Source organism: Sturnira hondurensis, unplaced genomic scaffold, assembly GCF_014824575.4.
Source record: "Sturnira hondurensis isolate 20B ecotype Veracruz unplaced genomic scaffold, ASM1482457v3 Scaffold0016184, whole genome shotgun sequence".
NCBI lineage: Eukaryota > Metazoa > Chordata > Mammalia > Chiroptera > Phyllostomidae > Sturnira > Sturnira hondurensis.
The window spans coordinates 4,295,189-4,311,061 of NW_028088815.1; the positions used below are offsets into that span (position 1 = coordinate 4,295,189).

A 15,873-nucleotide genomic window follows, 5' to 3' on the forward strand; every position below is an offset into this window, starting at 1 on the left:
AAATCCACTTATCTGTCGATGGAACCTTGGGTTGTTTTACCTTTTGGCTTTTGTGAATAATGCTTTAATGAATACTGATATACAAGTATCCAAGTTCTGGCTTTCAGTTTCTTTGGGTATATACCAGGAGGAGAATTGTTCCTCCTCTTTCTTGGTACATTTCTCTGTATAAGTTAAACAGAATCAGTTAAGCCACTGCACTCTCAAGTAGTGGAGTCATAGACCATTCATTCTTATGTTCATGTAAGAACTTTTCATAATGGAGGCTCTCTGTATAAAAAACATGGGAACCATTCTCTCCCTACTTCATGTCTACTAATAGCAAATTGCAACTCTTTTAGTTTCTCAATCTCTAAAATGGGTATATGAAAACTCATTTTCTGAGTTGGAAAGGTAAAAGGGGATAGGACACCACATAATTCTGAGATACCATCTTTTGTATTTTCTTTGTGGGATATTTGTTTTAAAAATGGCTCGTATTAAAGGCAAGCTCAGATGAAAGGTAGTTTGAGTGTTTCTCCTTATCCTTTAGCCTCATCCCTTAACTTCAGGATGGTGGTGTCTTTGATTGCACTTGTGTAGTAATACTGGTGTTAAGAATATCCTGCCCTGGCTGGTGTGGCTCAGTGGATTGAGCACAGGCCTGCAAACCAAACAACCTCGGTTCGATTCCCAGTCGGGGCACATGCCTGGGTTGCAGGCCAGTTCCCAGCGGGGGACTCACTGGAGCAACCATACATTGATGTTTCTCTCCCTCTCTCCTTCCCTTCCCCTTTAAAGATAAAAAAAATAAAATCTTAGAAAAAAAAGAATCTCCTAGCAGAGAATAGAGAACCTAAGTAGCAAGAGTGAAAAGAGGAGCAGGTTTCATCAGACCTCGGTGCTTTATGTCTAGGACAGAAATAATAGTAATAAGAGAAAGTTGATGCTATTTTGTGCCTGTGTTTCTTTTGCACTTGTCTTCAAACGCTGTTCAGCAAACCTAATAAACAAGAAGAGCCCAGTTTTAGGTTTTGTCACAATTAGGAGTTTCACTGTATTGTGTAGGCTTGTGTAGTTTCCTCTAGTTATTCTATAGAACTAGTTTCTTCATGATTTGTATTATTTATGCAATTGTGAGCTAAGTGTGTGTATCTTGTATTTATTTTTATTTTATTTTATTTTATTGCTTTAGGTAATTACTTTTTATTTTATTTATTTATTTATTTATTTATTTGATTCTTATTCAAGTACAGTTTTCTGCTTTATATTCCCTGCCCTGCCCCCCCAGTGCTCCCCACCTCCCTCCCATTTCCGCCCCCCACCTTAATTATTGTCCATGTGTCTGTTATACTTATTCATGTGAGTCCCTCCCCTTTTCCCCTATGATTCTCTCCCCTCTCCTCTCTGGACCCTGTCAGCCTGTTCCGTATTTGAGTGTCATCGGTCATATTTTGCTTGCTTGTTTGTTTTGTTGTTTAGATTCCTGTTAAAGGTGAGATCATATGGTATTTGTCTTTCACCGCCTGGCTTATTTCGCTCAACATAATGCTCTCCAGTTCCATCCACGATGTTGCAAAGGGTAGTAGTTCCTTCTTCCTTTCTGCAGCATAGAATTCCATTGTGTAAATGTACCATAGCTTTTTGATCCAGTCATTGACCATTGGGCATCTAGGTTGCTTCCAACTCTTGGCTATCGTGAATTGTGCTGCTATGAACATCGGGGTGCATACGTTCTTTTGGATTGGTGCTTTAGGGTTCTTAGGATATACTCCTAATAGTGGAATTGCTGGGTCAAAAGGCACATTCATTTTTAGTTTTCTTAGAAAATTCCATACTGTTTTCCATAGTGGTTGTACCAGTCTGCAATCCCACCAACAGTGAACTAGGGTCCCCTTTTCCCCACAACCTCTCCAACATTTGTTGTTTGTTGCTTTGTTTATGATAGCCATTCTGACTGGTGTTAAGTGGTATCTCATTGTGGTTTTAATTTGCATCTCTCTGATAGCTAGCGATATCGAGCATCTTTTCATGTGTCTCTGGATCCTCTGTATGTCCTCCTTGGAGAAATGTCTGTTCAAGTCCTCTGCCCATTTTTTAATTGGGTTGCTTGTCTTCTTTGAGTGGAGTCGAGTGAGTTCTTTGTATATTTTGGAGATTAAACCTTTGTCTGAGGTATCATTGGCAAATATGTTTTCCCAAACAGTTGCTTCTCTTTTTATCTTGATACTGTTTTCCTTAGCCATGCAGAAGCTTTTAATTTTGATGAGATCCCATTTGTTTATTCTTTCCTTTATATCCCTTGCTCTAGGGGACGTATCAGTAAAAATATTGCTGCGTGGAATATCTGAGATTTTCTTGCCAAGGCTCTCCTCTAGGGTTTTAATGGTTTCACGGCTTATATTTAAGTCTTTTATCCACCTTGAATTTATTTTGGTGTATGGTGTAAGTTGGTGCTCAAGTTTCATTTTTTTGCATGTAGCTGTCCAGTTCTCCCAACACCATTTGTTGAAAAGGCTGTCTTTACTCCATTTTATGTTATTGCCCCCTTTGTCGAATATTAATTGACTGTAGAGAGTTGGGTTTATTTCTGGGCTCTCTGTTCTATTCCATTGGTCTATGTGCCTGTTTTTGTGCCAGTACCAGGCTGTTTTGATTACAGTGGCCTTGTAATACAGTTTGATATCAGGTATTGTGATCCCTCCTACTTTGTTCTTCTTTCTCAAAATTGCAGCAGCTATTCGGGGTCTTTTCTGGTTCCATATAAATTTTTGAAGTGTTTGTTCTATGTCTGTGAAATACGCCATTGGTACTTTAATAGGTATTGCATTGAATCTGTAAATTGCTTTGGGTAGTATGGACATTTTGATGATGTTAATTCTTCCAATCCATGAACACGGTATATGTTTCCATTTATTTGTGTCTTCCTTGATTTCTTTCTTCAGTGTTGTGTAGTTTTCTGCATACAGGTCTTTTACCTCCTTGGTTAGGTTTATTCCCAGATATTTTATTTTTCTTTTTGCTATATCGAATGGGATTTTTTTCCTGATTTCTGCTTCTGCTGCTTCATTGTTGGTATACAAAAATGCCTTTGATTTCTGGATATTAACTTTGTATCCCGCTGTTATGCCAAATTCATTTATTAGTTCCAGCAGTTTTTTGGTAGAGGCTATAGGGTTTTCCATGTACACTATCATGTCATCTGCAAACAATGCCAGTTTTGTTTCCTCCTTTCCGATTTGGATGCCTTTTATTTCCTTTTCTTGTCTGATCGCTGCAGCTAGAACTTCTAATACTATATTGAATAGAAGTGGTGAAAGTGGGCAACCTTGTCTTGTACCTGATCTTAGTGGAAAAGCTTTTAGTTTTTGCCCATTGAGGATGATGTTGGCTGTAGGTCTTTCATATATGGCCTTTATTATGTTGAGGAATGCTCCCTCTATTACCATTTTTCTGAGTACCTTCATATAAATGGGTGTTGTAACTTATCAAAAGCTTTTTCCACATCTATTGATATGATCATGTGGTTTTTGTCTTTGCTTTTGTTTATATGATGTATTAACGAATATTGAACCATCCTTGCATCCCTGGGATGATTCCCACTTGGTCGTGGTGTATGATCTATTTGATGTATTGTTGGTTGCGATTTGCCAATATTTTATTGAGGATTTTAGCATCTATGTTCATCAGCGATATTGGCCTGAAGTTTTCTTTCTTTGTTGTGTCTTTATCTGGCTTTGGAATTAGGCTGAGGCTCGCTTCATAAAAAGAGTTGGGGAGTTTTCCTTCCTTTTGGATTTTTTGAAATAGTCTGTGAAGAATCGGTGTTAGTTCTTCCTTAAAAGCTTTGTAGAATTCTCCCGTGAAACCATCTGGTCCAGGCCTTTTGTGCGATGGGAGTTTTTTGATTACTTCTTCAATTTCATCTGCTGTTGTTGGCCTGTTCAGGTTTTCTGCTTCTTTTTCATTGAGTTTTGGAAGATTATATTTTTCTAGAAATTTGTCCATTTCACCTAGATTTTCAAATTTCTTGGCATACAGCTCTGCATAGTAATTCCTTACAATCCCTTCTATTTCTGTGGTGTCAGTTGTAATCTCTCCTCTTTCATTTTTGATTGTGTTTATTTGGGTCCTCTCTCTTCTTTTCTTGATGAGCCTATTTAAAGGTTTATCTATTTTATTTATCTTTTCAAAAAACCAACTCCTGGATTCATTGATCCTTAGAATTGTGCTTTTAGTCTCTATGTCATTTAGTTGTGCTCTGATCTTGGTTATTTCCTTCCTTGTACTTGCTCTGGGCTGTCTTTGTTGTTGTTCCTCAAGTTCATGGAGGTGTTGTATCTTATATATAAAATATTTTATTTATTTATTTTTAGAGAGAAGGGAATTGGGAGAGAGAGGGAGAGAAATATCGATGTGAAGGAGAAACATCAATACATCAATTGATTGCGTTTCATACGTGCTCTGACTGGGGAGTGCACCCATACCCCAGGCATGTGCCCTTATCAAGAATCCAATTGGTGACCTTTTTCTTTGTGGGACAACGTCCAACCAACTGAACTACATTGATCACGGCTGTGTCTGTTTTTTAGGACGTACTAAGATTATTGCTAAGCTATCTTGGCCTATATATCTAGGTAATAGTGGGCTGTGTGGGCCTGCCTTCTCTGAAATTTTCAGCTGGGACAGAAGTACATCACATTAGGATCTCGCGGAGTGGAGAGTCACATTTGTATGTTGCAATTACTCTAGAGCTGAGGCTGCTTTTTTCTAGGTGAGGGCAGTTATAGTTGTAATTTTTGTATCCATTGGAGTATATAAATAGACCTGGATAATCCCTGTGAACTATATTTCAGAGCAAGCCACAAGGAGAGTTACATTCTTTGACATATGGCAAAGCATCATAACATCTTTTATAGTAGAAAAGGACAAAGGTGAAAATGAGTAATATAGAAATCCCCCAAACCTGTCACCAAAGCCCCCTCTTCTCTGACTTCCCAGTGGGCTAAGGCAGCCCAGCCTAGGCTCTTATGCTGATAATTCTCTGCTAGAGCCTTCCTTGTTTCACTGTCCCCAGCTTTAATAAATGTATCCTCATAGTTGGGGTGGGGTGGGGAGAAATTCACCCCAGATTTTCACTTAGGGTTCTCCGTGATTTCCTTTTTCTTGTTTAATGTGTTTGGTCAGATAATCTTTGAGAGGTGTTTAAACTATCTCAGCCCTACTGGTTGTGTGTGTTTCCAATGTGGAATTAACCTTGTTCCCAAAACCACATGCTGTTTTCTTGGTTGTAGGAAGGAGGGTGAGTGGAAGTGGAGGGTATGGGGTGCTTTGTTCCCTTTGCTAATAACCCTCTGAGTCTGTGCTATCTGATGGGCCCAGGCCACATGTTGTATATTTGTCACTGGGGAGCTGGTAACAGGCTCAGTTACAGTAACTGAGCCTGACTCCAGGCAGTGGAAGGAAGCAGAATCCTGCAGTGCTTACCGAAACTGTGACCTTGTTTTAATTTCTTTATTCCTTTGTACAACTATCTGAGTTACAGAGGCTTCTGTTTGTCTCAGTAAATTCTTACCATTGGCCTTAAATAAAACCAGGTGTCCTCCTTGATGCAAGTTTCTTATAGAAAGAATATCTTTGAAAACAACTTAATTTAACGTAATTACATTAAATTTGAATAATTACATTTGTATTCTTGTTTTTTTCTTAAAAGCATGTGTGGTATTTTGGAAACATGTATCAGAGTTACTAAGGTTTTTTCCTCTCTTTTTGACATACGTGATTTGTGTGGAAATTATACTACTCATTGCTGCAGTTTTGAACGTATGAGTGACAAAATTTATCTTCTTAGTTCTCCTGCAAATTTAATAAGATTGTTATTTTTCACTTTTCTCATTTAACAAAGTCCTACTTATCTATGTCGTTTAAGTTATAATCAACATATTTCTTGCCTGATTTCAATAGAGAAGGGTAGTAGGAAAGGGAACACAGTGGTAGTTGGGAGAGGCTGTGTTGGTGATGTCAGTAGTAATTCACTGGGGGGAGAGAGAGGTCATTGCTCAGAGGTGGTATTTTTAAGGCTATTTAGCAACAGGGCTCCTTGTGACAACTGAGAAACAGGGTGCTGGAAGTGGTCTTACTGAAGGGGTAATGGGAAAGACTTCATCCCACCATGTAATCCTTAGTGAGACCTGAAAAGTTTACCATTAGTAATTTATTTTTTTGTATTAATCATAGCTGTCTTCCTGTGGTCTCCTTTTATTAAGCATATATTACTGGGAGCAATAATGTCTTAACTCATTGATATCTTAGTACAAATTAGTTTTTGTGTGGGATTTTATAATTAAATTTTCTATTAGATAACTGACCTCTGAGATAAGATGAAAAATAGAGGGGCACAAAGAACACAAAGTTGGAGAGCAACCTCATAAGCTTTGTAGTTTGGCCTTGGTTGATGGCCAAGTTGGTAGTAAGATTGGGAACTTCACTATCAGGCAGCTGTTTGTGGCAAGAATAGATCAGCAATGATCCAGAACACCTCTTCTTTATCACTGATTTTGTACTCTAATCTGGCATGATGAAAGATGATGCATATAATATATCTGGCTTAAGCTTTGGCACATGGTAGGCATTGAATTTATGAAGCCTCTTTACAATAATATAATATTAGTGGTTATCAATAACGAATGGCATAATTTTGCTCTCTTAAAAGGGTTTAGAATGAAAGGCAAAGTTCTCGGGTAAAAACTATCTGTTGTCTTTCTTCCTTGGCAATTGTGGCAAGGGGGTGACTAGAGAAATTGATACTTGGAAATATTTTAGGAGAGTAGAATATTTTGTTGATTATTACTCTTTCAAGGAATCTGGGGAGATGGAGAGTAAGCTGTGTACTGGTCCCTGATTAACATGAGAATTTTCCATTCTACTTCATGCCCAGGTGGTGAATGGTAGATAAGGAAAGGAGGTCCCTGAGGAGGAGAGGATTCTGGCAGACTGCTGTGTTGGGTATGCTACACCAGGCAGGTCCCTCGGTGTTCACTCCGAGCTGTGAAGTGGTGGATTTATGCTTGTCACCTTAGTTCCGCGGATGTCCAAGCATTTCCATGAAGAAAGTGGTCATGCATGGATGCCAAGAACTTATGATTTATGATTGTTAAGGATGTTTTGAATCTTTAAACAGGAATAATACCTTGGCTGAATATCAGCTTGGCCTCTGTTGCTTCTTGAGTTTCTTCTCTATTTTCAGAAAACCAACTCACATCTTTTCCTATGAGGTATTTCCTATGGTTCTTGTGTTTTTGTGGGCAAATTTATTATGAGGGAAGTTTAGAAGATTGTGAGTTACAACTTCTTTTTAGCCACTAGAGGGTGAAACATGTTCTTTATCTCTAGACTGAAACATAATTTTTATTTTATGATTTTTGAGAGGGTTTATGTACTTTGCGGATCATATTTAGCAACTAGGACTCTTTTTTGTCTGTGGACTGAGGTAATTGCAGATAAAAGTGATGAATGTGATGATGGCAAAAGACACAATTCTATAGTTAGATCAAGTCCGCTATAGATTGTCTTTGTCATTCACATTGGGCTTTTTTTGATTTGCTCCATATCTATCAGTGAATGACTTGTATATCATTTTTTTAAAGATTTTTATTTATTTATCTTTAGAGGGGAAGGGAAGGAGAGAGGGAGAGAAATATGAATGTATAGTTGCCTCTCATGTGTCCCCTGCTGGGAACTGGCCTGTAACCCAGACATGTGCCCTGACTGGGAATCAAACCACGATCGTGTGGTTCGCAGGCCCTCGCTCAATCCACTGAGCTACACCAGCCAGGTGTATATCATTCTGATAACACTAAAGCCTGGGGATTTTTAAAAAACCCACATTTTTCTTGTTTGGGTGATATTTTCTTGGGCACGAAAGCTGCAGGCTTCAGATTCCTGTTAGGAGGTAGAAGTGAAGGGCAAGGATGATAAGTCTGTAGGCCCTGGGTCCCACACCCTGGGTGAGATGTATGTTTTTAGGCTCTGTCTTCAGGGACTTTGAGAAGGTTGCAGATGTGGTGTGCATGAATAGTGAGCTTTTATGGAAATCAGTGAATTACAAAGCAATAATTGAACTTTGGACCCCAAGGAGTTAGGGGGAGGGGTTAGCCTGGAAGAGTCTACAATTTTAATTGCCAGCTCCCTGTTAGTGAAGTGTTGATCTGGCTAATAAGCAAGGAGAATCTGGGTCAGGTTTCCCTTCAGCCTTTAAAGTTCATTCTTTCCCCTGGTGCTTCAGGTGACGGTAGAGGAGGCTGTAAGTCAGTCACACCGAGGGCAGTAGCCCTCATACCCACTCTTGCTCGATGGAAGGGCCCTGGCACACATGGGCAAGGGGGCTTAGTTTGAGGGTGGGTGGTGGAGAAGGAAGTCTCCCACCTGCTTCTCCATTCTTCTGACACTCACTTTGGAGAATGAGCTTATTGTGCTTGGCTTTACCTGCTGATAACTGTCTCTGAAAATTTTTGACCGTTGCATTTGAGAGTCAAACACCTTTGTATCAAGGGGGAACTGACATTAGGGGAGGTCATGTCTAGGAAGTGGAATCTAATTTAGAACCAGAGGTACCTTAAGTGAGCTGTGGCTGCTCTAGGTTATAGGTGAACAGTTTATGGGACTTGTTTGTCAAGGTGTCTGAAACATAGTGAATGCTTATGAAATGTTTATTGAATGGACAAGAGAATAAGTGAGTCATTAAAGATTGGACTATTTGTTGATTCATGTTCCTGCTTTCCTATGTTTCTACTGGTGTATTATCCTGAAGGAAACTGTTTTGTTTACTCTTCTCCTGTGGTCTTGAAATACAGGATGAGCTGTAGGTACTGGATTATAATTAAAGCATTACTAATGTTTTATCTTATGCTTTTTGATATACATAAATGACCCATTCTATGTGTGTTCCAATTTTTTATTTGTTTTTACTTGCTGTCTCCTGTTTGAAATTTTAGACATGATCCAACATGTAATCAGGTGTCATGTTACATTCTGAAACCTACATATCTTCTATAAACTTTGAAAGCCTCATGAGTTATTTTAAATATATCTATATATTAGACTAAAGTTCTTTTTGGTCTGTACCATAATTGCTGCTTGTATTTTTAGATATGGTGAAGTTGTTGGCCTAGGAGAGTGCCTATAGCATTGATGGCCTTGAAAGATTAATAATTTCCTAATGAAATGCAGTTTTATGTGTTAGAAATCATTACCTGGGCATATAGTGTGTGTCATGCCATCAAACATTTATCTGTTACATCAGTAACCTTTAACTGGCCCCCTTGAATCAGATCTCTCTTTTTCTTTTTTTAAATTATTATTTTTTTATTCATCCCTCAGACAGTTCCTTCTGGAACAAACTTTCCTCTTCTCCCCACAGCCAGCCCCAGTAGGTTCACCTTTACAGGCTCTGGGACTAGAACAGTAGGTAAGACATGTGAATGTTTCATCACTGGGAAGAGATCTCTCTTTTTTTCTAGTATGTCCTTACTCCATGGTTACAGCAAGCTTCTGGAGCTCTGAGTTGGCCAAGCTGCCCTGCTCTGATGTGAAGCCTTCAACATCACTTGTTACCTTCCCTTAGCCAGATATGCTGAGGTTGGAAGGTGATGAGGCAGGTATGGTGTGTGAGTTTGGAGATATTGTAAACATGTTCAGATGAACTCAATGTTACTGTTCATGAAGTTTTGCTTTACATTTTGGCTTCACCTGTGAAATTCTTAAGTAATAAGTGAATTGAATAAGAATAACTATTGATTACATTGCCAGTTGAAACCAGGGAGCAGTGTTTTACTGAAGTTCATATAATGTCAGAACAGTAACTGTTTTGTTTCATTCCATTCTGAGACACATAATTTATCAGCTGATATCTGTAGCAAACTAAATTCCAGTGATTCCAGATTTCATTTTTTAATACTGATATCTTTACAAAGTGGCAGATTATCAGAAACTGTCAGTGATGGATTAGTATAATAAAGTATATTACATAAAGTTACACAGGTGACTGAAGAGACCTAAAACTAGTGACATTGTGAGAGGATAGGAGTGTTGTTTGTGTGCTCTCCTTGTTTCTCATATTAGTTGATTGGAAATGAGTAGAAAAGGTAAATTTAGAAAACCTATATGTTAGAGGTCTGGAGGGAACTATCAGAGAAACACGAAAATCATTGAAAGAATTTGCCTCTGAAGAGCAAGGCAGAGTGGAGCGAGAGCCAGACTACACTTGCTTTTCATTATATGTGTTCTGTTTATATTTTTAGATATGTACCTATGTTACTTTGATAAATACAAAATACTCAATATTAAAAGTTTCTCCCCTTCTAGAGTAGGTACCAGATAGTAGCAGAGTGGTGAACTTTTAAGCAGTGGCAGTGAGGACTGAATTAGGGGAAGCCTAGAGTCCTGGTCACCCATAGGCTGTCTTCAGGTTTGCTTTTCTCTAAACCCAATTTGGTGAAAATCTTGCCAGAGCTTTGAAACAAAACAAACAAACACAGAAACAAAACAATAAGCCAAGAAATGGCACAATGGTGAATCATTTTTAATCCCATGTGAACATTTTCTAGAACCTTGGAGCACAATGGAATTTATTATCAGTGGGCACTGACATTGAACACCAGTGTGGGATTAAGGCTTTTCTGCCATTGTGGTTCCTGGTGCTCCCACTAACTAGGACTTGTCTCTGGGCCATCTCTATGTTCTCCTTGGAGACTTGTCTGTTCAGGTCTTTTGCCCATTTTTTAACTGAACTGTTTGTCTTCCTGGAGTGGACTCGTATAAGTTCTTTGTGTATTTTGGAGCTCAAACTCTTGTCTGAGGTATATCATTGGCAACTATGTTTTCCCATATAGTTGGTTCTCTTTTCATTTTAATGCTATTTTCTTTAGCTGTGCAGAAGCTTTTTTATTTTGATGAGATCCCACTTGTTTATTCTTTATGTCCTTTGCTCTAGGGGATATATTGGTGAAAATATTGCTGCATGGAATATCTGAGGCTTTATTTATTTATTTTTAGGGAAAGGGTGGGGGAAAGAGAGAGAGAAACATCAGTGTGTGGTTGCCTCTTGTGTGCCCACCTCTCTTGTGTCCCTAGCTAGGAACCTGGCCTGCAACCCAGACATGTGCCCTGGCTGGGAATCCAACCCAAGACCCTTTGGTTCTCAGGCTGGCACTAAATCCACTGAGCCACACCAGTCAGGGTCTACTCTCAATGTATTTAACACAATAGTGATTCACAGTGATTTTTTAGGACCACCCCATTCTTGGGCTTTTGACTTTCCTGTCAGGTGTGTCTCTCTCAATAACTAGGCAAGTTCTGTAGGGTGTTTGCTGCTAAGACAGGTCCTGAAAGTTGAGCAACCCTTTCATTGCTGTTTTCCAGAATAGAGCTAAGGGAGTTAGCACTTTGAGTGTAAAATCCTTCCTCCTTTTGAAAACCTCAAAACCAGCAAACTACTTCCTTTCTTAATCTCCATTGTGGAGCCTTTAGTTATGTAATGTGTGTGGCCCCAAGGTCAGAATCTCCTACTCAGATCCAGTGGGCCTTATTCCAGCAAAACCTGTTGGTGAGTATTCTACCTCCCATCTTCCATAGAGAAACACAAGGTGGGAGCAGTCACTCAGCTTGGTTCTGCTGAGTCTGGGGTGGCTGGTGTAGAACCTTTTCTGTTTTTGCTTTAGATATTTCCTGATTGTCTTGTTAGAGACAGACACTTAAAAATGCTGATTAGTAAAGTAAGACATCTCTTGCAGAAGGTCTGTCCGCCTGGGTGCTGCCAAATGGTTGGTTGGTGGGGATTTTTTGCGGGGGTGGGGGGTGGGTGCTGGAATTAGGGTGGAAGTTTACCCCCCTTTATTCTCAGTATGATAAAAATCTTATCCTGTCCCTCAAAAACATAGAGAAATGAAACAACACATACATGTATGATGCAGGCATCTGCATGTATAATCAGGTGATAGTTCTGTTATTTACTTCTACTCTGTGGTTTTAAAAACTGTATTGTAGTGGGGAAAATGATTGCTCTTGTCTTCAGCCAATATGGAAATGATTACTAAGGGAGTCAAAATATGTGCCTTTTAAGATAACTCCATTGTTCCTTGTTCTAAGCTTTTGGATTTCCAAATGCTGTTTTTTTCTTTTTTGTGGCAAAACTTGCACTTTTATAAAGCATCAGTGAGTAGTTATTCTGTATTACTTTAAAAAAAAGAAGTAGGAATGAGTTCTGGTTTTCAGAAATAATGGTCTATCATTTCTTTGCAGTTGCCACCACATTGCCACATTGCCATTCCGAGTGCTGTGGGTTTGGCTGGTGCCCTCAGGTGAGGGGGCACTTGTTGTCTCCAGAGGTTGAAACACCTCAGCTATAGGAAGCATCTGCTGCTGCAGAAAACCTCAGGATAAGTAAGCATTTATTGATGCCCTACTGTGTACTAGGCATCCTGCATACTGCTAAGGAAACAGACATAAGTACTATCCACTGTCTGTGGCTGAGTCACCTGCAGAGTTCTTGTTTGTTGAGTCATTGTTTCCACCAGAAATAATTGTAAGAGGGATGGCCTGTTGTTTCTCTTACTGTCTGTGTGAAGATCAACTTGATCACTAAAACTCAGGACAGTGAACAGTCAAGAGTTGGTCCTGATTTTCCACTTGTGGATGAATGTTCAGCAATGTTGCTGGAGCAGTTGGACATGCTTTGTGACAAACAAACCATGACTGAACCTCCCTGAGCTATTACTAGCAGATAACTTTATAGCAAAGTTAATGTCATATAAATAAGAATTACATTTGGGTCATACAGTAATTACATGTAAATAATAAGGGCTCGAGTTCATTCAGCAAACATTTACTAGAGGCCTCTGGTGCCAGGTAGTGTGGAAGGGTAGTTACACCAGTGTTGTCCCAGCTATAACAGCCAGATGCACAGAGGCTGGTGGGGGACAGGGAGTGAGCAAACACTGGAGTTGGCTGTGTGTGTGACCTTGGAGGGCTAAGAGAAGAGCTGAGCTGAGTGTGGGGCTGTGGACAAGATGCTTCTTGTAAAAAAAAGTCAGTTCTCTATTGTTACTGTTGCCTACTTGAAGCCCCCAGTTCTCTCTGGGGTGTCCTCAGCTTCCCTTCCTAACCCTATAATACTTCATCTTATTAATGTAACGTGAGGTTCATAGGGTATGAAAAGCAGGCTTAATGGCTAAAAATCTGCTTGCTTGTGCTATTTTTAAAATAATTGGATGTGTAAAAATGTGTGTTTGGTGCTGGTGAACTTTTGAGCTAACCAGTCCCAGACTGCAGTGAAGAGATAAACTATCTAGGGGCCAGTGCACAGAGGCCATCTTTATATAACAATGACAAATCTTTTAATTCCATATAAAATGAAATGTCTAACAATGTACACACTTGGGGAGTAGTAAGTCATTGGTGTTAGCATATTTCAGTCCAAATTTAAACATATTTCCAGGTTGCTTCCTCATATGACAGGGAATTTAGAAGTCTGACAAGCATCACTTTGCCTAGTAGGACAGGGCCGGGTAGGGAAGGGAGGTGGCTATTGGACAGAAGGAAGAGGCTGCACAGCCCAGGAAACTTAAACACATTTTTTAGGTGGAAGGCATGGAGGAATAGGAAAAAGACCTCACTTAGTGGATCCAGGGGTGTGATATGCTGCTTCACCATATCTTGCTTCATGATCTCAAGCAAGTTAACTTTTGGTGCATCAGGGCCTGTTTGTAGAACATATCTAATACCTACCTTGTAGTTTGTTAGGATTATTGGCTATAACTGAAATAATTGTGCCTGACTGTAAGCTGCCAATAAAAGGCCACCAGAAAAATCTTATTAATTCTCTTGTATTAATGATATTGTTATCTGTATGTTTCCTAGGGCCGCCATAAGAAATTATTGCAAACTTAGTGGCTTAAAACACCTGTTCTTTCACAGTTACGGAAATCAGAGTCTGAAATGTGGTACTACTTCTGAAGGCACCTCCAACTTCTGGTGGCTCTAGGTGTCCTTGGGACACTCCAGTCTCTGCCTCTGTCTTCACATGATTTTCTCCTCTGGGTCTGTGCCTTCTCTTCTGTCTCTTCTATGATCACTTGTCATTGGACTTAGGGTCCACCTCAGTACCAAGATGATTTGATTGTAAGGTACTTCATTACATATGCAGAGACCCTTTTTCACAGGTTTCGGAGGTTGGGAAATGAACATATTCAATATCATTTGAGGGGATATCATTCAACTCACTATACTCCATCTGTATCCTGAAGACAAGAGAGTATGTGTATTAGGTGTCCAACTCAAATGATGCTTTCATTTGAACTATGTCAAAGTAGTTGATTCTTATTTTACTGTAGAGCATTTAAAATGTTGAGAAGAGTATCAAGAAACCAGGAAAAAAATGTATCTGCTTATCAGTACATATCTTTGTAGCAGAGTAGGAGAGAGCAGCTTATTCTCTCCCTCTATCCTGCCTAAATAAGCATCTTCATGCCTCCTTGTACTCCTTTCAAAGATTCTCTAGCCAGGAGTATCCAACCTTTTGGCATCTCTGGGCCACACTGGAAGAGGAGTTGTCTTGGGCCAAACATTAAATACATTGCAACACATAATCACAAAAAATCATGTAATATTTTAAGTAAATTTATGATTTTGTTTTAGGCTTCAGGTTAGACACCTGCTAGCCATAGATGCTCTTTTGTTCCTGCTATAGGCTGAGCTGTGTCCCCTCCGTTCACATTTTGAAGCCTAACCAGTACGTCAGGTTGTGACAGTAGTTGGAGACTGGGTCTTAAAAAAAGTAACTAAGGTAAAATGAGATCATTGGAGTGGGCCCTAATTTAATATGACTGATATCTTTATGAGAAGAGATCAGATCACAGACATACACAGAAGAAAGACCATGTGGAAATACAGGGAGAAGATAGCCATCTGTATGCTGAGGAGAGAGGCCTCAGAAGAAACCAACCCTGCCAACACCTTGATCTCTAGAATTGTGAGACAATATACTTCTGCTGTGTAAGCCAGTCAGTCTGTGGTGCTTTGTTATGACAGCCTGCACAGACTAGTATATGCCCTACACCCAGTAACCCCAAAGTTACTTGATAGCTTCTAGATGCCTCCGGACAAAGGGTTTTGCGGGGCTCACCTTGGTTGTGAGTAGAATGCCTAGGAACAGGAAAACCAATTTTTCAAAGTTTTGTGTGGGCTGCCAAATGAGTTTTTTCATTAAGTACAGTTGTCTCCATTTTCACCCCACAACACGCCCCCACCCCACCCATTCCTGCCTCCCACCCTCAAGCCCACCCCCTTTGGCTTTGTCCATGTGTCCTTCATACATGTTACTTGATGTCCTCCCTATTACCCACTACTATCTCTCTCCCCCCTCCTCTCTGGTTACTGTCAGATTGTTCTTTATTTGTCTTTGGTTGTATTTTGTTTGCTTGTTTTCATTCTAGTTTGCTTTAAAGTAATAAAACCGTCTTTTGTTACATCACTGACTTAGGGAAGATCATCTCATGCAGGGATGATTCGGAGTAGTGAGGTAAGAAAGGGTTGGTCAGTACATTCTAAATATTACAAGTTGTGTCCTCCTCCTTCCCTCCCTCCTAATCTCCTCGCCTCCTGTTGTCATGGGCTCCTTTAGCAGGGATGCAGATCTTCCCTCTGTGTCTTCAGTCTTAACAGAATAAGAGCTATCCATAAATGTTTGGTGAATAGGTACTTGAATTCTGGGGATACATGAATGATTTATGCAGCCACCAACTCTCTGGTCCAATATTTAGATTGAATTTTGAAGTAGAGTGCTCTGTTTACACAATCACTGTACGTATTTGTCTTAAATGTATGTATTTCTGATGATGA

General features: G+C 39.6%; 1 protein-coding gene, 1 non-coding gene and 1 pseudogene across 6 annotated transcripts in view; 2 read left to right on the forward strand and 1 right to left on the reverse strand.

The window, feature by feature from the left end:
* The window catches only part of DOCK9 (dedicator of cytokinesis 9), a 354,977-nt gene that overhangs the window by 34,103 nt on the left and 305,001 nt on the right, over positions 1-15,873 (forward strand). The gene's annotated exons all lie outside the window — the stretch shown is intronic.
* Positions 1-15,873, forward strand: part of LOC119000678 (U1 small nuclear ribonucleoprotein C-like) — a 30,043-nt pseudogene that overhangs the window by 2,710 nt on the left and 11,460 nt on the right.
* On the reverse strand, positions 9,349-9,475 carry LOC119000721 (small nucleolar RNA SNORD22). The gene has a single exon (XR_005069388.1). It is a non-coding gene; the product is annotated as a small nucleolar RNA SNORD22 (small nucleolar RNA).